The 21,494-nt window shown below is 40.1% G+C and overlaps 1 pseudogene across 3 annotated transcripts; it reads left to right on the top strand.

Moving 5' to 3' along the window:
- The first annotated feature begins 8,225 nt into the window (after positions 1-8,225).
- On the top strand, positions 8,226-21,494 carry LOC108511823 (U-box domain-containing protein 8 pseudogene; annotated as a pseudogene). 3 transcript variants are annotated; one of them, XR_015968096.2, is made up of 2 exons: positions 8,226-9,684; positions 21,275-21,494. The product of XR_015968096.2 is annotated as a U-box domain-containing protein 8 pseudogene, transcript variant X3 (transcript). The 3 variants fall into 3 exon arrangements; XR_015968094.2 differs by lacking the exon at positions 21,275-21,494 and adding an exon at positions 12,445-12,907; XR_015968095.2 differs by lacking the exon at positions 21,275-21,494 and adding an exon at positions 10,292-12,438.

The following is a 21,494-nucleotide window of genomic DNA, read 5'->3' as shown; positions in this document are numbered from 1 at the left end:
AACCCCTTTTTACTTATGATGTCCATGGAGCTGAAATAATTGAATTTAATACTATTTTCTGTATAACCTTAATCTGGATTTTGGTTTTCAACACTGTGCCATGATCTTCACAGTTTGGAAACCTTTTTCATTTGAAACGCTTCTACAAGATTTAGTAAATACAGAAAAATACTTCAGTTTTATTCTCCAAGAACAAGTCCAATGTAAGCTTTTGAAGACTTAGAGATGGAAACAACATCTTTAGATTTAGAAATGATTTTTGTTTGTTTCCTTAGTTAGCATGCATAGCAAAACTTTGACCTTTAAGTAGATAATCTAAACAAGCCTATGGCAAGGTCTTTTGATATTAAGTACATACTTGCATGAGTTGATTCTATGTGCCAAGGATGGTTTCTTTAATCTTGGTATTCAAAAGCATACCAAGTACACATTATCATATTGATGATCAATAAAAATAATGCCATAGACAAAAATTCTTAATCAAGCATATAGAGGGTTCATAGAGTTATTTTTAATGAATTAATTAATCATTTAGCAACTTATCCAATAGTGAGTGGAGCATACAAAAAAAATGAAGTGATTTGAATATATTTTCTTTTCATACCCAAAAAGACAAATATCACTTATATCACAAAAATGATTAATACTTTCAAGTTATGTTTTAATCAACTAATAAAGTAATTTCAATACGAGAAGATGTAAGAATTACTTATTTCATCCTTTCTTTCATTTAAATCATTCTTTTTAATTACATTTTAAATTCAATTCTTTAACACATGTCTAGAGCACCCATTGTTTAGATAACATCTTTCATTAGAACCTTGGATAGCTAGACATGCTTGCTGAAAGAATAATCATATTTTCAACTTAGGAACCCAAGCTCTTTTGGGTCCTTGTAGGTTAGCTATAATTGTTCCTTTTGGAACCCATATTCTCTTAATAGCTATTTTGTCCATGAATTTACAGATTTTAGGATTACAAGGGATGTATTTCTGTATCCTCTTGTTGAATTTAACAAACTTAGATCGAACATGAGTAGTAGGAAAACTTTTAATTTTCTGTTTCTCCCTTTTTGGTTCATTAAATTTGTAATGTATAGATTTAGGGACAACAGAAGAGATTTTACTTAGCTTTTGTTTATGAGAATCTGTTTTAGAGTAATTAAAAACTGTTTTAACAAACATATTCTTAAAAGGTTTTTGGGTGTACCAAGGTTGATATCCTAATGTAACTTTATCAAATTCAGCTCCTTGATCATTTATCATTAGGTTCAATTTTTCAGAGCTGAGGGTAAATCTTTCAACAACAGGTTTTAATCTGTCAACTTCTTTAGTTAATCTTCTGTTATCTTCTGAAAGTAACTCATTGTTTTTCTTAAGTTTATCATGACTTTCAGTGAGAAGTTGATCTCTTTGATTTAGTTCTTGATTTTCTTTAATTAAGATTTCAGTTTTACTGGTTAGTTTCAGTTTTTCATCTATTAGAATTTGATTTTCAATCTTCAAGTTTTTGTTCTTACAAATAAGTTTCTTATATTCTAAATACAAATCAGAAAAGGCATCATGGAGTTCATCAAATGTAAAATTGCTTTCAGTTTCAGCATGTACCTCTTGTGCCACCAAGCATAGATTTTCAATATGATACTGCTCTCCTTCTACACATGATGTTTCAGATTTGTTAGTGCATTCATATTTGTCTTCAAGCATATTCCATATTCCTTTAGCAGTCATGCAAGAAGATATGCAATTAAACTCATTCCTATCTAATGCACAATATAAAAGGTTCATGGCATCAGCATTCAATTGTGCTAAATCCTTTTCATTAAAAGTTTGAGAGAGTGTGTGAAAATCATTTATTATGATTTTCCATAAATAATAGTTTTGTGATTGAATAAAGATGCGCATGCGTATTTTCCAATGTGTATAGTTTATGCCATTAAATAGTGGTGGTGTATCAATTGATTGTCCTTCTCCTAGAAAACTATCTATTTGAGTTGTCATGATCTTTGGCTCTAGTCGGTTAAGACTACAAATAATATTTGAGCACCTGCTCTGATACCACTTGTTGCCCAAGGTGACAACCCAAGAGGGGGGGGTGAATTGGGTCTTTTAAAACCTTTTAAACTACTTCTAATCTTTTAGATTAATTATGCTAAGTTGTATGGATGCTTAGTGAAGCTTAACCTTAGCAAGAGTATGATTCTAATCTAATCAACTATTAAGCAGTGGGTTCAATAAAAGATTAGTCTAATTTTGCCCTAGTATGCTATTCAATTTAATGATTGAGTAAATTGATTATGCTTGCAACTAAAGGATGCACGAAGAAGAGTTAAGCAAGCTTAATATCTAAGTAAGTGAGTGAGGAGGTCAGTCAACAAAGAGCATCACAAACACAACAAAAATATAGTGGTTCGGTGCACCCCAGCACCTACATCCACTCCCCAAGACCTCTTGGGAATTTCACTATAATCCTAGCGATTACAGCCGGTTGTTTTACAAGCTCACAACCCAACTTGTTGTTTTACGAGCGCACAACGAACTCGGTCGGTTTTCCCAGGCTCACCGACTAGAACCACTCCGATTGTTTTCCCGGGCTCACAATCAAACCCTTACACGTTGGTTTTACCCTCGGCTCACCAACAAACCTAAACCCCGTTGGTTTTCCCTTTGGCTCACCAACAAACCTTACACCGTTGGTTTTCCCTTTGGCTCACCAACAAACCTTTACCCCTTGATTCAATCCCGTGATTGAATCAAGTTACAAGATATTATAACAAAGTTTAAGATAAATCAAAGCTTCTTAAACAAGCAAATATAACACTATAAGCAAATAGAGTAAAGTGAAGTCCTCAAACGAGTTTGGAAGATGAAGGAGCTCGACTTCTTCTTTACTTGACCCTCTTCTGATTTGGCACGAAGTGGAGGATCACTGAGGCAGCACACGGATGGAGAGGAAGCTTTGGGATTCACTTGGATGCTCTTCTTCCCTCTATTTCACTTTGAATGGCCCTTTTGTGCTTTTGGGAGATTTCCCTTGTAATCTGTTTGGAATCTCTTCCCTAAAAGTTCTCTCCCACTTCCATGAGTTCTCCCCTAGCTCTCTTCTTGTTTTTATAGCTTTAGATGGAGTGGAAACAAGAATATAGCCGTTAGAGACAAAAATATAGCCGTTGGAACCAGTCTGCACCTCCTGACAATATTACCGTTGGGATCGGAGTCGACTCGCGCGATCAGGAGTCGACTCGGCTGTAGCGGGAGTCGACTCAAGCTTTTCCGGAGTCGACTCGGCAACTGTTCCAAATTTGAATTTTGTCCACTCGAGTCGACTCGACTATCCTGGGAGTCGACTCGAATCCCAGAGTCCGAACTCCCGATCCTCTGTCTTTTGGCTCGTCCAGTCTTGGAGTCGACTCGAACTTCCTTGGAGTCGACTCGGCTCTCAGTTTTCGAAAGTTGGTCTTCTGCCATCTTAGTGTAGTGCTGCCTTGGAGTCGACTCGAGCTGTCTGGGAGTCGACTCGAATCTCAGAGTCGGAAAACTGATCCTCTGTATTTTGGAGCCGCGCTGCCTTGGAGTCGACTCGACTTGTCTTGGAGTCGACTCGCCTCTCAGAGACGAAAATACCGTCTTCTGTCTTGGGGTTGCGCTGTCTTTGGAGTCGACTCGGACTTTGTGGGAGTCGACTCGAATCTCAGTGTCCAAAAACTGCTTCTCTGAGTTTTCCCTTGTGTACCACTGAGAGTCGACTCTCGCTTTCTTTGGAGTCGACCCGACAACCATTGGAGTCGACTCGCATTCCTCAGGAGTCGACTCGAATCTCAGGGTCGAAAATCCCTCTCTGACTTTTCTGCCTTTTACACCCTGGAGTCGACTCGTTCTACTCTCGAGTTGACTCGCCAAGCATTGGAGTCGACTCGAATTCCTCAGGAGTCGACTCGAAGACTATTCTTTTAAATTTTCCTTGAATTTGCTCCTCCAATTTGAATCTTTTGAACTTGAGACTTGGGCCAATAACTTGTAGCTTTCTTCCAACTTTTCTTGAGTGCTTTTAGAGGCCTTCTTGTGTTCTTCCAACTTGCTATGTTCCTTGCAACATAAATATCTTTCTCCTTGCAACATAAACATTAGTATCTATACTTCAAGGTTTTGTGATCATCAAAATCAATCTATGAATCAATCTTTGGGTCATCAGAGACACACCGCTAAGCTTCAGTCAGCAGGCTGATACAAGTATCCTATTACAAAGATGGACGCCACTCAGAATCTCTCACAACACTTCTAGTCTTGGGAGTCGAGCAGTTGTACTTCAAAGGATGCTGTTCGATCCTTCTAAGAGAAATTTTGTCCAACCAGTGTTCAAGATCATCAGCATAAGAGGGAGGCCAAATGGTGAGGATAATTATGGTTTGGTTATTAATGAAAATATGTAATGTTGTTATAGGAATGCTACAAAATACATAGTTAAAAAAAAGGATCATATCGTTTTATTACTTTCAGCTAATACATTTATACAAGTGTGAATAAAAGGTTGATTATAATACTCTCAAGGCACTCACTTTGCTCCTAATATAGACTATTAAGGATTTCGCTATGGTATGCCCGCCAAAACTTCAAGATGATCCAATGTTCTTCCCCTTGCACTTCTCGATGATGGTAATGGATGTAGAACAAGTGCAGTGAGCATCAAGCTTAGGGAGCAGACATGGTTAATAAGAGTGAAAATGAGAGACGTCCTCCCTTGCTAGCCCGAAGATGATGAAGGTGCAGCATTAGCCGAGGGTCGGCTAAAAAGATGTTGACTTACCAATTTTGAAAGCTCTCAACCAAACAATAAATCTATGATGATGGTATTCCAATTTGGCAATGCAACCCATATGCAACAATGCCTAATCCGTGATGGTATTTCAATTCACTAAATTTGTTCAAAAATTGGTTGATCAAAACAAATGGGCTGTGTCAACCAACACCCAATCTCAGTTGATCAAAACAAATGGGTTCTGCCAACCAACACTCAATCTCACCCACCATGATAGATAAAAATAGATTAGGAGGAGAAAAAAGAATAGTCAAGAGGAATAAGAGGGATAAGTACCCGAAATAAATATAAGGCTTCTTTATAGAAGAAGGCATGCCTTGCTAGAAGATCCCTATTGATACGAAAGATAATATTGAATCCCTAAATATATGGATGATCCTTTGAGCAGCATGCAGGTTGTTTCGGTACGCAGAAGTGTTCAAAATAAAAAGGTGGGGCAAGAGAGAAAGGCTCAAAGGAATCAAAGAGATATGAGAAGATTACCGAATATTGAAGCAATATTTTAGTAAAAGGAGAGCACTCGATCACCAAATCGAAACCATAATCGCATGATTTTTATTCTACATTTATCAAGAAGGCAATGACAAATATCCTGTTAACCTTGTGATCCTCTATCAATAAGATATAGAGGGCATTATTTACACAATATATCAATAATCTAGCTGATGGCCAGAAGCAAATACTATATGGATTAAGTTTGATAGAATCAAAACAAGTGAGAATCATGTGACTCTTACAAAACTAGGTAGAGTTCAATTGTGAAATCATACTGAGAGTAAAGACCTAGGCTGAACAGATAGAATTCGGCCACAATGTAGGATAAGTAGGCCAAAAGATCAAGTCTTTGCCTTGAAAAGTGGCCGGTAGAAGATTCTTCAACAATCAGTCCAATCATATTACTTTATTTTTACCTTAATATTTTATCCTAGAAGTAGATGTAACATAGATTTTCTATTATAGCTGTGCATTATACTTTTACTATAGTCCAGTGTTATATACCTACCGTAGTCTAGTGTTACGCTCTTTTACCATAACATTCAAACGATAATATGACAACGGTGCAAGTTCTTAAAAGTCAAGAAATCTAAACCTACGCTATTCTATATCCTTTCTTTGAACAATATCTTTCCGACTAGTCCAACACCAATGGCATACCTACACATATATCTACCCTATGTCCAAACAAACTTGGTAGTGTGCCTTTTGCTAACCAACTAAGTTTTTTGGGATTCTCAGTTTCTAGCTCACCTAAAATGGGACGGAAATGGTAGCAACAATTATGCATATTAGCAACATTTTGCTTTTTTTTTCAGAAAAAAAGAAACTGAATATTCTCTATTGTCTACTGTACAACTTGCGTGCATATGGTACTTGCAGATATGATGCATCTAATATTAGCAAAAGAAACTGAATATTCTCTATTGTCTACTGTACAACTTGCGTACATATGGTACTTGCAGATATGAAAAGTTTGTTAGCTTATGAATAAAAAGTGTAGTTTAAGACATTCAACAACTAAATATTTCATAAACTAAGTATTTAACTTTCTCTAAATTATGATGGTAGTTGTAGCTTACAGTAATGGAAAGATAAATATTTAGAGCAACAGATATAAATTGTATTGAGTAATCCTTGTTTATGGTCGAAGATGATGTATCATTTTGCATGTTAGTAGCATATATGTTATTGTTTCTCTTTTCTAAAATAAGTAAAGGACATGCATTATCATCTGGTACACAACTGGGGAACTTGTAGTCTTTACAACTATGATGTGCCTAGCCTTTCATGATAATGATAAGATCAATATTTTAATCTATCTAAACAAGTTAATTGGTAGAGCAAAAAGTCCAGCAAATGAGATCGTAATAAAGAATTAAAAAGATTTTATGATATTTCCTTTTGAAAAATACGGCAGGTTTCGTTGCCACAGGATGCTAAACTCATAAATGCCCCTTCTTTTAAGAGGGAGGTGCCGGCCAACTGAAATGCAACAAAAAGATTAGAATCTAGCATGCTATAGATAAATTATATTTTCACAAAAATCCAATCTATGATTGGAGATGACATGTCATTTTACATGTTAGTAGCATGTGTTGAAATCACCATTTATCTTAAAAGCTTAAGCTGGGTGAACCCAACATATAAAATTTTTAATAATGAAGTTAAAAAATGCAGAAACATGGTTTGAACTCAGGTTATCTGCTCTGATACCATGTTGAAATCATCATTTGTCCCAAAAACTTAAGCTAATAAGATGATATAGATTTATTTATATATTTTATATTTTCTTATAGCATGCTGCTTTTCTCTTTTCTAAAAATAAAATTAACATACATTATCATTTTATACATTGCTCGTACACTTCTAGTACTTATGATATACTGCATCAATGTGTCTTACTTTTTATGGAAACAATAGAACCTTAATCTAACAAAACAAGAGTTATTTAATGGAGAGAAAAAAATGCCTGGCTTATAAAATTGCTATAAGGCCTCTCAGAGGTTTTATGTTAAATCATTGTTTAAACATTATCCCTTTATAGATTGTGCTAATAATTTTTAATCAAACAATAAAAAAAATGATAAGAATATAGAGAAACATAGAGAAATTATATTTTTTTAATAATATTAATTTATTCTTGCCATTGTGGATGTTTTAGTACGCAGCTTGTTGTTATTCTTATTTTTGAAAGTAAAATGATCATGCATTATCATATGTTGCAGAATTTATATAAATGTAGCACTTACCACTAGGATGTATTTAATATTTATAGTAGGAGTATAGCTTTTACCTAACAAAACTAGTTGTTTTACGTATCACAAAATCTGATTTAAAACATTGTCATAAAGAACTGCAAAGATTTTTTTGACAAATTATGGACTAAACATTAATCTTTGACAAAATATACCGACACTTTTAATCTACAACAAGGACAGAGCAAATATTTAGTGTGAAATGATAAGTTACGATTTTCTAATAATCCTAATTTATAATAAAGGATGATGTGTTGTTGTGCATTTTAGCTTCTAGAACATAAATAGATACACTTAATCATTTCGTACACAACTTGTGCACCTGTAATGCTTATAAGCATGTAGCAACTAACCTTTTTTATAGGAAGAAGAAAAATCTTTGCCTAATAATCCAAAAAATTCTACTTTCAGAAGCTTCAAAGCTCTGCTACCAACAATAATTCAAAACACGGTCAAAATAGGTTATTCCAACCTTAAGATAACAAATGAAGAAGAAACTAGGGTTATATAGATAAATCAGAAGTTAATGCCAACGCTAACAATTTTGCATGGTTAGTAATTCAAAATTCAAATCAAAATCTTCTAAGGAGGTGAAGGTTCTCCTATCCTCACTTGCAGTCACCACACCCATCCGGCCCTAGATAAACACCACGCTCTAACCCCACCGTTCAAAACCCCCAAACGATCCCACACGCTTTTCCCACCCCACCACGAACCCCCATCCGAACCAAGGTCATTCCTGGAAACAAAATCCTCTCTCTCTCTCTCTCTCCCCCTCTCTCTCTCTCTCTCTCTGTGTGTGTGTTCTTCGGTTCTTCCTCCTCCCTTCTCCCTTGGTCTCCTCCTTTCCCAGAATAAACCCCCTAGTCACCTTAAACACAAACTCCTCTCTCTCTCTCTCTCTCTCTCTCCCTCCCTCTCTCTCTAAGCGCAAGCGGGCCCGATGGAAGTGGAGTTCCCGGATGACTTCCGATGCCCGATCTCCCTGGAAGTGATGTCCGACCCGGTGATCCTATCGTCGGGCCACACCTTCGACCGCGCCTCCATCCAGCGCTGGCTCGACTCCGGTAATCGTACCTGCCCGGTGACCAAGCTCCCCTTACCCCCTCGCCCCTCGCTCATCCCCAACCACGCCCTCCGCAGCCTTATTTCCAACTTTGCCCCCGCCGGCAGCCCCAAATCCCCTGCCTGCCCCTCTCCCTCCCCTGAACCCCACGCCCTCCTCGCCTCCCTCTCCTTCCCCGCCGATACCGACACCCTCGCCGCCCTCCTCCGCCTCTCCAAGCGAAGCGCCGCCTTCCGCCGCCTCGCCCTCGACGCCGGCGCCGCCTCCGTCCTCCTCCGCCACGCCGGATCCGGCGACCGCCCCGACCTCCAGGACCTCGCCCTCCGCGCCCTCCTCCACCTCAGCCTCGACGGCGACGATGCCCGCGTCGGCCTCGTCGCCGAGGGCGCCGTCGACCGCCTCGACATCGCCCTCCGCTCCGGCCCCAACGTCGCCGCCCTAGCCGCCACGTGCCTCACCAGCCTCGCCATGGTCGAGGTCAATAAGTGCACCATCGGCGCCCACCCATCCGCGATCGCCGGCCTGGCCGCGCTTCTCCGCGAGGGGAAGGGCCGGGAGCGCCGCGAGGCGGCAACCACCCTCTACGAGCTCTGCAAGTTCCCCGAGAACCGCCGCCGGACCGTCCGTGCCGGCGTCGTGCCGGGCCTCGTCGACCTCGCCGGCTCCGGCTCCGAGAGGGCGGTGGAGGTTCTGGGCCTCCTCGGCAAGTGCCGGGAGGGCAGGGAGGAGATGAGGAGGGTCGATGGTTTCGTTAGGGTTTTGGCCGGGGTTTTGAGATATGGGAGCTCCAGGGGCATCGAGAACGCTCTCTTAGTGCTCAATTTGGTCTGCTCTGATAGCAAAAGGATGACCTTGGAGGCGAGAAAAGAAGGAACTTTCGAGCTTTGCGTGGCTTTGGCCTGCGACGAGAATGGGAAGATTGGCAAGAATGCGGCGGGATTGGCTCGGACCCTCGAGAATGGACAGCTGGTCGACTTCATCTGAATTGGGCTTCCTTTTTCGGGGTTGCGAAGATTTTGCATCCAAATGTATCTGAGTCATCTCACAGAGGTGAGTGGAGCAGTTTCTTTCCACTGTTTTAGCTTTGGTGACTACTCTGTAAAAAAAAAAGGTTTTTCTTTTTCTTTTCTTTTTTTCTTCGAGGCTTTTCTCTTCTAGTTTTGTAAAATTATAATAATTAGTCCTGTTCATATCGGAAAGGTTGTAACTTGTTAGGAACTGAACCTCTAACTGTTCTGATGGAAGTGCAATCTGATATTTATATTGTTTCTTTCCATTCCACATCACTGCAACTGTTTGAGAAATCTAAAATGTTTCAGTGTAGTCTTCGTGAGTTCGCGCTGCTTGTTTGAGGTAATTTGTTGTCTGTTAGAGATTGATTGGATTGGCCATTGCTGAAATGTCGATCAAATTTTGGTTTGAAGTCTATCAAGTGTCGTTGCTTTGGATTTCATCTTTGAACTGGTTTACAGCTATGAATTTTCTTCATCAAAACTAGGAGCCATTTATTGCTGGCAGTGTTTAGAGCTACGAATCTTCTTAATCACAACTAGGAATTAGTTTTTGCTGTAGCTAATTTCAGCTCTGCTGTAGGGTCTGTCTTCTGCATTAATATGCTTTGTAGATGCCTTTTTTTGATGTTACCTTGTTTAAATAGATATGATTGGATTATCTGGAAGGATTGAAGAACTATCAGTTTTAGCAGTTTCTGGGCATAGTTGTCGAAAGCGAGTTTGAGGAAATACCAATGCTGTAAAACTTGTACCAGGGCATGTATATCTTCGTCCATGGTTTAGACATACGTATTAAATATTTGATGATGTTGGTTTATGCACCTTTATTGCAAGCTTTCTTTATTCGAAAATTTCTAATGTTAAGTAATGCTGTTTACTTCATGGTTAACCTAACAAAATATTGCAGAGGTGGTTTGTATAGATGACCACATCCATTATAAGCTTGAGCTTGAGGAAGTTTGGTTCAAAGCAAAAGGAGGGTTTTTCATGTTGGGGAAGCTCTCTCTCTCTCTCTCTCTCTCTTTGGGATTGTGGTGGTTGTGGTGTTAGGTTATAAGATATGGATTTTTTTGAAGCCAGAAGGGTTTAGGGTCTAGAGCTTAGTATTCGTATGGCATCTCTGACTGAAGGAAAAGGCAGGGTAATTATAATAAAAGGATTTTTTGTGAAGAGGTGAACTAGGATTTAGCTGATTAGATTTCAAGTGGGATTTGGTCTGGTAAAATGGGAAGATAAGTGTCCATTAAATGTGATCTGCTACCTTAAACTATTTACTGACAAAAAATCATTTGATTTCAAGATCCTTGGTCTATGCATCAGGTGGTCAAAAAATAATTTAAATAACACAATGCAGTCATCATTTTTGACCACTTGATGCGTAATCTAAGGGTATCCGAATCACATAATTTTTGATATGTAAGAAGATAAGAGGTAGTGTATCATATTCGTTGGCTCGGATCATTGGTGTTGGACATTCAGCTTCTATTTTTACCTTACTGTTTTTGGCTTGTGGTCCACCAGATCCTAGTCTACCTCCTTTTGGAATGAAAGTTGAATACGTGTATAACCAAACAAGAAACTTACATATTTTGTTATGTTTATATCTGGAGTATGTAATGCTGCAGCTGACAGGGTAGCTTGTTTTAAGAAGTATTCTGACTTAACAATTTCACTTAAGGAAGTCCTAATCTCTCCACTAAACTTATTTGCAAAGTTTCTTATTCCCTGTAGAAAATATAAATAACAGATGATGTGTTTCTGAGATAAGTGCATCGTTAGATATACTGTTATCATTTAACTATCTTCAAGATAATGTATTTGAACAATGCAACCCATGTCGAAAATAATTCAGATTCTGAGAGACATTACAGGAATTCTAACTGAATTTGGAACCATCTGACAAGATTATGGAAAAGCGATGTTATTAAGATCAAATTTCAATGCATGGGTGAAAGGAGAAAACTAAAAGTTTTTTATCAGAGAAATCATTCTAGAGTGGAACAGAATATGGACTACTAGACAGCATCATGAAATATGCTGTTTTCATGCCAGGAAATGGGTGCATGAGACAGAAAAAATAAGTTTAGAGCATTTCTGGAAAAGGGAGACTGAAACTCTGGTAACTATCTTGGAACTATCCTACAAAACTGTATCTGAAAACAATAATTGCTTCAGTGAATTCAAGAATTATCATGTTCATGTATTAGTACAGCTTATTTTTTCAGTAACTTAGGTGTACTTAAGACCAGCAAGAGCTTCTAGGTTCTTTCTACAATTCTGCACTGTCATTATCTAGTATATGATGGTATTAATGGTATTTTAGCTTTTGTTTGGAACATTCCTATATCATAAATTAACAGAGTTATAGTTTTCTGACTGTACTATGGGAAAAAAAGGCCCTTAATAGTGTCTTACAGGACTCATCTGCACCTTATAATAATTTTCAGTAGTCAATGGTCAGGCAAATTCAAGTGCATGAAGGACACAAAAAGGTTTTTCCCAGATATCTTTGACATCTCTTTTAATTAATTGCTGTTCATCTCGTAAAATTTTCGCATCCTTTTCACCTAAAAACAGAACCATATGATGATTGTGCATTTTAAAGAATATCCTTCATAGCCTGTCAGCTAGTAAAAATCATATGGGCAAGACCTGAGGGTTTGCTATCTAAAATCATCTACTTCATGTAATTTCCTGATATTTTTTTTTTCGGTGCTAACCTTCGGCAGCTACTGCTGTTATCTTTTTCAGAGTAAGAAGATTGCTGTTATATAATAATGTAAATCTTTTTTTGCAGCAAAGATTGAAACATGTCATTCTGTTCTGTTTAAGAGGATATATGATAGTACATCATTGATGTTAAATATAGATGCGAGACTATTTGTGATCGAGAAGCCAACTCAAAGGTTCTTGAACCTGGTTGGTTCATGTCTTTTTTACTCTCTCAGCAGAAAAGAATATCAATTCAATGATCTCGAATTCAAATTCAATATATTTTAAGAGATGGAAAATAATATGCAGATGGAGCATGAGTACAGGTCGTTGCATGGTTTTTCGATTATTTGTTTTTTTGACATTAACTTATCAGTTGCTAAATCTTGAATAAGTTATTACAATCGTGCATTGAAGATCATTTATCATGTTGGACTGAAGCTGTGGCGCTTTATTGCCGGCTAGCATATATGGATGTATGTACCATAGTAAATTAGTAATGTTTGAGCTCTATAAACAAATTCATCATGGAGGTTGGTTTGCAGTTATCTTGACACATTCCTTGATCTCATGGGGCAGTTTATTTTACAGTTTTGAACTCTGGAGCACTGGATTGATCAATTATCATCTACCTTTGAGCAAGAAAATCCACATATAAATTTTTCAAGTTGATGCTATAATTTAATTAAAATTTTAACAGTTAAGAAATTTGACAGGTTATAAATGGTCTATAAGTTTTATTGGTTTCATTCACAGATTGCTGCTTCTATCACCAGTAAACTCCCATGCCCCTTTTTTTTCATATATTTTATTGTTTAATCTTTAAACATAAAGGTTTTCTTCTTTTAGGTTCAAGTATATTTATCTTAGAGGCCTACATGGAGATGTATTCCATAAAAATCTATTGGATGGCAACATGACACCTCTCCTTCCAGATAAAAGCATGTCTGGCAATTCGGTAGGTCATTTGACATTTAGTGTTTAGATTAATGAGCATCCAAGAACTTTGGGTATAGTTGCCTTAGGTTACATGACATATACTTTGGTATTGGCATCCTAAGTTAAAGAGCATACCGAATTTTCCGAAGGGATCCAATATATTTTATCTGGATAGATAAAACATTGCCCTCAGGCAACCCATCAGTGGCATGAGTCCCCTAGTTGGATGCTAAAAAATAACGGATGACTTGTCCATGACAACACTTGCGAATAAAATGAGCAAAGGGAACGGTTGGTTGTTTTGGAGTCTGGTAATGGAAATAAATTGTTATTGTAACCTAAGAGTGCTTGTCTCGACAACATAGCCGTTTTATTAGTTGGTGCATGTCAGCAACTCTTTTCTATGAGCCGTAACATGCGAATCTTATCCATGTTTTTCGGAAAGCCTTGTGCCACTTGTCCCTATTAGAGGTCTCTCTCTCTCTCTCTCTCGATCTAATAAAAAATCTATGCCCGTCTTCTCAGTTGGTGCCAGTGGAATTCCTAATATATGTTTTGAGATTTGGGGGTGAAGCACTGGGGAAAAGAACAGTCATTTACATTTGGAGTGCAGACTGACAAGTACCACCTAATCGCATGAACTGAACACCCATCATCCGCCTCTAAAGTCTTTTATTCTCTTCTTTAAGCAGTAACACTGCCCACTGACTTCAGCACCAAGAGTGTAAAGTTTTAAAGTTTCGTACCAACCTCGTTCATCTATTTCCCTTGGCACTTGGTCCATGTTAAGCTTTTTCTGAAACTATACCATAAAAGAAGTTTGGGGCTTCACCCTACTACCGAGGGCTCTTAGTAGACTTGTCAATTGGTCGGGTTCTGACCTGATCCAACCTAAATTTTAATCCTATCCTACTCGACTTGAAAATCCGACCCTCAAGACCCGACGCGGTAGTGATGGTGGTAGAAGCACTCTAGATGGTGGCATGTGGTGGCGATGATGGGGAGGAGGGATAGTAGATGGGGGTGTGAGAGGGGAGATGAGAGGTTCTCTTCCATGCCCTTGGACATATTTCTGATATTAGAAAAAAGTCAAGGTGCATTCGGGTAATCAGTTTCTTAACGTCGGGTTAGGTCAGATAATGGGTCGTATCAGATTATGGTTTGGCTCGGATAAGACCCATTAAAAGGCCTAGCTCTTAGCAGCCCCCCCTTCAGTAATGACCCACCTCATTCTTTAGTTGCAAAATAAGCATTGTGAGAGGTTGGTCAAACATACTAATGACAACCAGCCAAACCATGCAAATTGTCCGTGAAAGTATCATATATCTCCACTATGGAGTTAGTGATCTTGGCTTCTATCTCCAAATGGCGAGATTTTCTGCTGCTAGAGTTCTCATATTCGGGTTTTCAGTTCCCTATCTGCATCAGAGAACTGATGTCACTGAAATCTTATACTGGGATACCCAGATAATTACCAGCACGAACTGGCCATTGTCTCAGTGGTCGCAATTGATGCCGCACAAATGCGGAAAAAGAGGAGAAGAAGGAAGAACAAGAGAGGAAGAAGGAAGAAGGAAGAAGAGGTTCTAGAGACACAGGAAGAAGAGAAGGGGAGGAGGAGGAGGAAGAATAAGATCTGGGGGAAAAAGAAATTCTTAATCATTCATTAAACCCTAATCATGAAAATAGTTCCCTATATATAGGGCCCAAATACACAACTTGCATAAACCCCCCTTACACAGAAATAAATCCTAATGAACCCACAAATAACACAAATAAGCCCTAAAATGCAAATAAGCCCAGAAATAAAATAAACCACAAATAAACCCTAGAATGCAAATAAGCCCAAAAATAAAATAATAAAATAAATATGCAAATAAACGAGTCTGGCTCAATCCGGGGGCTTAGGATCATCTGGATGAAGGGCTCTGATGTCCCCATCAACTCCTCCCGGGTGAGAAAAACTCGACCCCGTCGAGTACAGGTCTGGCCGGCTGTCGTACTGCTCCAGAAGATCGGGGTCAATGCGCTGCAACTGTGCTTTGGAAATCCACGTCACATCAGACTTTGGTCGACCTTTCCACCGAACAAGGTAACGTTGGTAACCACCGTTCCTGCTTGAAATAACCTGCTCATCCAATATATGTTCTATTTGTTCTCTGCGTGCATGAAATTTGGGAGGTGGTGGCTCAACAGTAGGTAATAGGGCAGGGTGTCCAACATGGGCAGGTATAGCAATAAAGGGGTCAGAAGGCAGGAATATTATCTTTTTGTATGGGACTAAATCTTCAATATTAAATGTCGCACTAATCCCATAGTCATCAGGAAGATCCATAACATATGCATTCGAACTGGTTTTCTTTAAGATTTTGAACTGTTCTGCACTACAAATTTGCAATTTCTTAAACGTTTCCGAAGAAAGTCGTTCAAACCTAATTCTTATCATGATGTAATCTCTTTCACTTAACTCATTATAACGTCTGTGTAAATCAGCAAAGGATTTATATTTTAAGTTATTAAAGTGACTACAATTGCTGATTTCTCGATGCAATGAATGTGGATGTGATACAATTGATTGTGCAGACTCAAAGACTCTATACTGATGAGACATGAAAAACAGGTCTATGGGTTGCCTAGGTTTGTAATCATGCACTACTTCGAATGGACTCATACCTATGGACTTGTTAACCGAACTATTACATGCAAACTCAACTGTCGGTAACATTAAATTCCAGGTCCTAGCATATGCATTCGGTCTGAGCCTATGATGTAGAAGGTTGGGCAGAGATGCTCCGGGAACTAGATCGATTGCGCGTTGGATATCATGCATTGGAGAAAGTGCATCCGGAAGATCATCAGGGAGTGCATCATGAAACTCCTCTAGAAGGGAAACTATTACCGGAGAATGTTCAAGGTTGGACTCCGCATGGGTAACTTTAGCTACAAGTGCCAATTCAGATGATTGGCTCTCAATATCTGTCACTACCTCTTCCACAGTTGTGATGTGAAGTGGCTTGGTTGTACTTAGATCACTAGTCTCCCTTTGGGAATCATTTTGGACAAAGTCTAATTCTGTAAGTTCGTCTTCAAAGTCTTCTTCATAGTCTTCTATATTTGGTTCATAGACTTCTTCGACATATTCGGCCTCTTGGTTCCTAACTTCTGGTTCAGTAATCGAGTAGGTTTTAGTGGAACATTGGGGCGCTATGTGGCCGAATTGTTGACACCTAGAGTATCGGGTTTGGTGCCTAGGAGAGTGGGGAAGGACTACAGGTGGTGCGACCAAACTGATTTTAGGTTGGGCTGTAACAGGGGTTGGCGATTTAGGGGTCCTAGAATTTTGCACGAGCTCACGGATCTCTTGTCTGAATTCCTTGTATCCAGCCCGTATGGCAACGATCTGTTTCTTGATAGACCTCAAAATGTCGGAATTCATGGTAGCTACAGGGGTTTTAGGTTGACTGAGATAGTACTCCATATCACTACAGGTTGGCATGCAATGATGACACTGGGTGATGATGTGAAATGCAGTGTCACTAATGAAACCTTAATAACTATAATGTAGGACCAAAGTTGATGCTGGACAACCTACTAATGCAATCTGTTATGACTTCAGAAATCAGCAAGTCTTCACAATAATAACTTAAAATTTAAATGTTGCTGATTTTTACTTCGGTTATTCAGAATTAAGGATTAAGATTATTCAATTTAAGAAATTAGATTGCAATCAAGTAGTACAGTTGTTCTGATCCTAAATCAATCTGATCGAAGAATGTTGAGAAGCATCCAGTTGTTAGGGTGTGCTAATTTAATATTTAGATTTTAAAAGGGCAATAGGATAGGTTTGAAAGTAGGGGTTCTATGTTCTGAATTTTGACAGCAAAAGTAAGTTTTCAAAATGTGGCTATCATGCAAGAGAACTAGAACATAATTAAATGAACAAGTCAGAAAAAGTAGAAACCTATAACCTGTGGCGGATGCAGTCAACCGGAAGCGTCCGTTGTGAAGTCTCGAACACGAAGTTGGCGCCGGGCAGAGCTAGCTAGAGTTGTAGACCTGGATCTACAGCACAAAGATTCCTGGGCTGTCGAAATGGGCTGAAGAACACTCTGGATCGGGCCTGAAACAGGGCCTGCAGCCAAGGGCCTTGGGCCGCGCTTCAGCAAACGGCACACGGGCCTGGACCAAGCCCGTTCTGAAACTGCCTGGACTTGGGCCGCGCTCAAGGAAGGTTGGCGCGCGGGCCAGGTGGGGGAGCTGGGCTTGCGGCCTGCTGACCTCGGGCTAGGGTCAGGCTGGTGGAGCTCGGGTGGGGCGTGATGGCACCGCTAGGATGTCTCCTAGTCTCGGGTGAGAAGAGAAGGCCGGATGGAGCTCGGCGAAGGGACGCTGCAGGTGACCCGCTCGGAGGAGACGGCGCTCGGAGGAGGCTCGGACGAGGGCTCGGGCGGCGGGAGGCACTCAGGCGGTGTTCCAGATCCTAAGATCAGGATCTATGATGTTGGGATGAAGAAGAAGGGCTCGGGCGGCGAGAGGCGAGGGCTCGACGGCGGGGAGGCACTCAGGCGGTGGAACTCGGACGGCGGAGACGACGACAGCTTGGTCACCGGAGGTCGAGCGGCGACGGCTCGGGGTGCTCGGACGAGGTGGCGGAGCCGGAGGGGCGATCGGCGGCGGCGCTCGGCGACGGGGCGGCGACGGGCAGCGGCGGTTGGACTCAGACGGTGGGGAGGCACCGTGGACGAACGGCGGCTCGGTGAAGACGGCGTCGGTGGCGATGGCGGCGGAAACCCCTAGGGTTTCCCCTTCGTCAGGAACAGAGGTAAGCAGGTTTTTTTTTTTTTTTTTTTTTTTTACGCACATGCGGTCACGTGCGGGCCTTTTTGGACCCGGGTTTCGGGTTATCGGGTTTGACCCGACCCGATACTCGTTACGGAGTTTTCACGTGTAAATCACGTGCTGAACCTTTTTTTTATTTTTTTTTTATTTTTTTTTTGTGGAACCGGGCTAATAGGTTGCGGGTTAACGGGTTTGGATCTTACCCGCTACGCTGGCCGTCTTCAATCTCCGACGGATTCGTTGGGGATGCGCCGGATTTCGTGGCGGTGGCTGCGAAGCGGGGCGGAGATCGTGGCAGCGGCTGCGGGCTTGTGGCGACCGACGGCGACCAACCGCGGGACTCCACGGCGGCGGTCCCCTCTGCGGACACGACGCAGGCGGCCGGTCTCAGGCTTCCGCGGGCGGCAACAGGGTGCCCGATGGTGGTGGAGTGCTCGGGGCGCGCGGCGACACTTCGGAGGGGGCGGCGCTCGGCCTGGCGGTGGCGTGATGCAGCGGTGGTGGAGCGTGGGAGTGGTGGCCGCGGGCTTGGCGGCCGGCGGGACGGGGCCGACGAACCGGGGTCTTCCCCTCTTTTTTTTTTTTTTTTCCTCTCTGATGAGAACCGAGAGGGAGGGAGGGACCTTCTCTCTTTTCCATTTTTTTTTTTTTTAAGTGTGTGTGTGTTCTTCTGGTGAGCACCGAGGGGAAGAGACAGATGAAGTCTCGGGTGGGATTTTGGTGGAGTGGATGACTAGGGCGGTGGGCGGTGGAGAGGGGTTTCCTGTTTCCTCTGGTTTGAACCGAGAGAGAGAGAGAATTTTTTTTTTTTTTTTCGGTTTGGAAGATGTAGCCGGGAGATGGATCGGGGCTTTGGCAGCAGGGGCAAAACCAGCCTTGCTCTGATACCAAGTTGATGCCGCACAAATGCGGAAAAAGAGGAGAAGAAGGAAGAACAAGAGAGGAAGAAGGAAGAAGAGGTTCTAGAGACACAGGAAGAAGAGAAGGGGAGGAGGAGGAGGAAGAATAAGATCTGGGGGGAAAAGAAATTCTTAATCATTCATTAAACCCTAATCATGAAAATAGTTCCCTATATATAGGGCCCAAATACACAACTTGCATAAACCCCCCTTACACAGAAATAAATCCTAATGAACCCACAAATAACACAAATAAGCCCTAAAATGCAAATAAGCCCAGAAATAAAATAAACCACAAATAAACCCTAGAATGCAAATAAGCCCAAAAATAAAATAATAAAATAAATATGCAAATAAACGAGTCTGGCTCAATCCGGGGGCTCAGGATCATCTGGATGAAGGGCTCTGATGTCCCCATCAGCAATCCTCTTCTTGGTTGAGGTTTTCTTCGAGTCTCAACAGCGAGAAATCCACTTGCTTGTGAGATTAAGGATGTTAGAACAGAATTAATCTAGCATCATGCATACTACTGGAAAGAGCTTAGTTTGGTTGTCCTAGTATAAAACTAAGCTTTTTTACAGAGACACAGCTACTGCCACAGAATGCTAAACTTATGATCATTACCTAAAAGACCATGTTTATTATCTTGAAGGGCATTTAGATCAAGGAGCGTATCAGGAAGTTGGGACCTGTCTCAGCCGAAATAAATCATGCTGACATATTAAGCATGGATTTCCCACCTGATGATGCTTATTTTGTACTGCATGTAGTGACAAGCATACATGCGTCCTAACCAGATTGGTTGCAACAGAATCATGGAAGCACAACGAAAAGGATCAAGCTGTTGCTGTAAGAACATCATAAATCAAAAAAAATCAAATGGATGATCATAGTTATGAATGGAATAGTTACGAATGGAAGTCCCTAACTGCCATTCAAACCATAAGAAGCACTCTTGGTTCCAAGCTTTCCTACTTTCTGTAGAGTTCAAATCATCTGGATAGCTCATAATCACCTATATAAACTGTCTAATAACAAAGTTGCAATATAAATTCAGTGTCCATTGTTGAGCATTTTCATCATCAAGAAGCATGGAAAATGTTCAACATGAGCATACTAAAAGCTAGGAAGTTCATGTAATAAACTTCACAGAGCCTTTACAAGTTAGTTGTTGGATTGGTTTGCCGAGGCTTGGAAGGCTATCAAATTTCCTTTTTGTTAGAGTTGGATCTGGCAAATGGAATTTGCAAAAACTTGTGAAGATGAAATCAAGCATCATGCAACGTTATAGCCTAGAAGGAAAGAGCTACAAACTTGTCTTGAAATGCATCCTATCTGCATAAATTTCAAATTCAAGGCAAGCTATTTCCGTCTCATAGTTGTCATGCATGCAGTCGATTTCTAACTTCAATTCAGCAATCTCAACTTGAAGCAATCTCTGCTGCTAAAAATAACACTTGTGGGTAGCAAATGCATTGATGTGGGTGTTGGTTAGGATGTAAGCTCACACTTCTTAGCTGTAATAATCCAAATTCTCATCCAAAAAAAGGATAGCTAAAAAGGGTTAATTGAGTTTCTTGGCCATGTATCCAAGATCTACTAGTACATAGTTGATGTGGGACTAAATAAGTATTCTATATAACAAAGAATCAAGGGCATTTATGCAACTCCATTATGAGAAAATAAGTATAATAATATTCATTCGGAAAATATAAAAAAGAACTTTAGTATTTATTTCATTGTCAAATTTAGAGCTAGTTTTTGTTTGTTATGGTTTGAATTGCATAGCACATTAAAGAGATTGGTAAGGAGATGAATAGGATTAAGAATTTTTATCACACTTGATATAGAAAAGGCAAGAAATGGGTGTGCATGGAAACTAAAGAGGCCTACCTAAGAAAATATTGTAATCTACAATATAAATTTTATATCATGTTCTTTGACAGGTTAAACTGATATTTGTTACTCTTTGTTTTTCCAAAAATAAAATGATAGAACTACAATCTTAGGCCATACCAAAGGGTGAGGCCCCTATGATTCCTGATGAAATATATAATTATATTTCTGAGACAAGGTCAAGATACGTTAACATTCCCTTCCCAATTTTGAGCAAAATACTATTAAACTATTATTTAGTAATATATTCAACATTATCCATTTGGTGAGTCATACTAATATATTTTTTATTTAACTCATTTACTATAATTCTCTAACTTCTCTTTGGTATTTTGTATGCAGATTGAGAATGATAATTGTAGCTCATTATGGTTATGGTGATTTTGGAGCTTCTTCTAATCAGGATCAAACTCTATTCTTTATCTCTTTTGTTTATTAGTTATTAGGATATTTTGTATGGGATATTATCTCCTTCTCTATGGATGATATTAAGTTTAGAATAATTATATATGTTATGGATATTGGCAGGTTTCATGTACATGGACGAAGAATACTTAATATA

Source organism: Phoenix dactylifera, chromosome 8 (genome assembly GCF_051530095.1).
Source record: "Phoenix dactylifera cultivar Ajwa chromosome 8, Ajwa_hap1_PhDact_Kaust_v1.1, whole genome shotgun sequence".
NCBI classification, from domain to species: Eukaryota; Viridiplantae; Streptophyta; class Magnoliopsida; order Arecales; family Arecaceae; genus Phoenix; species Phoenix dactylifera.
This window is presented reverse-complemented; position numbering and strand designations above follow the sequence as displayed.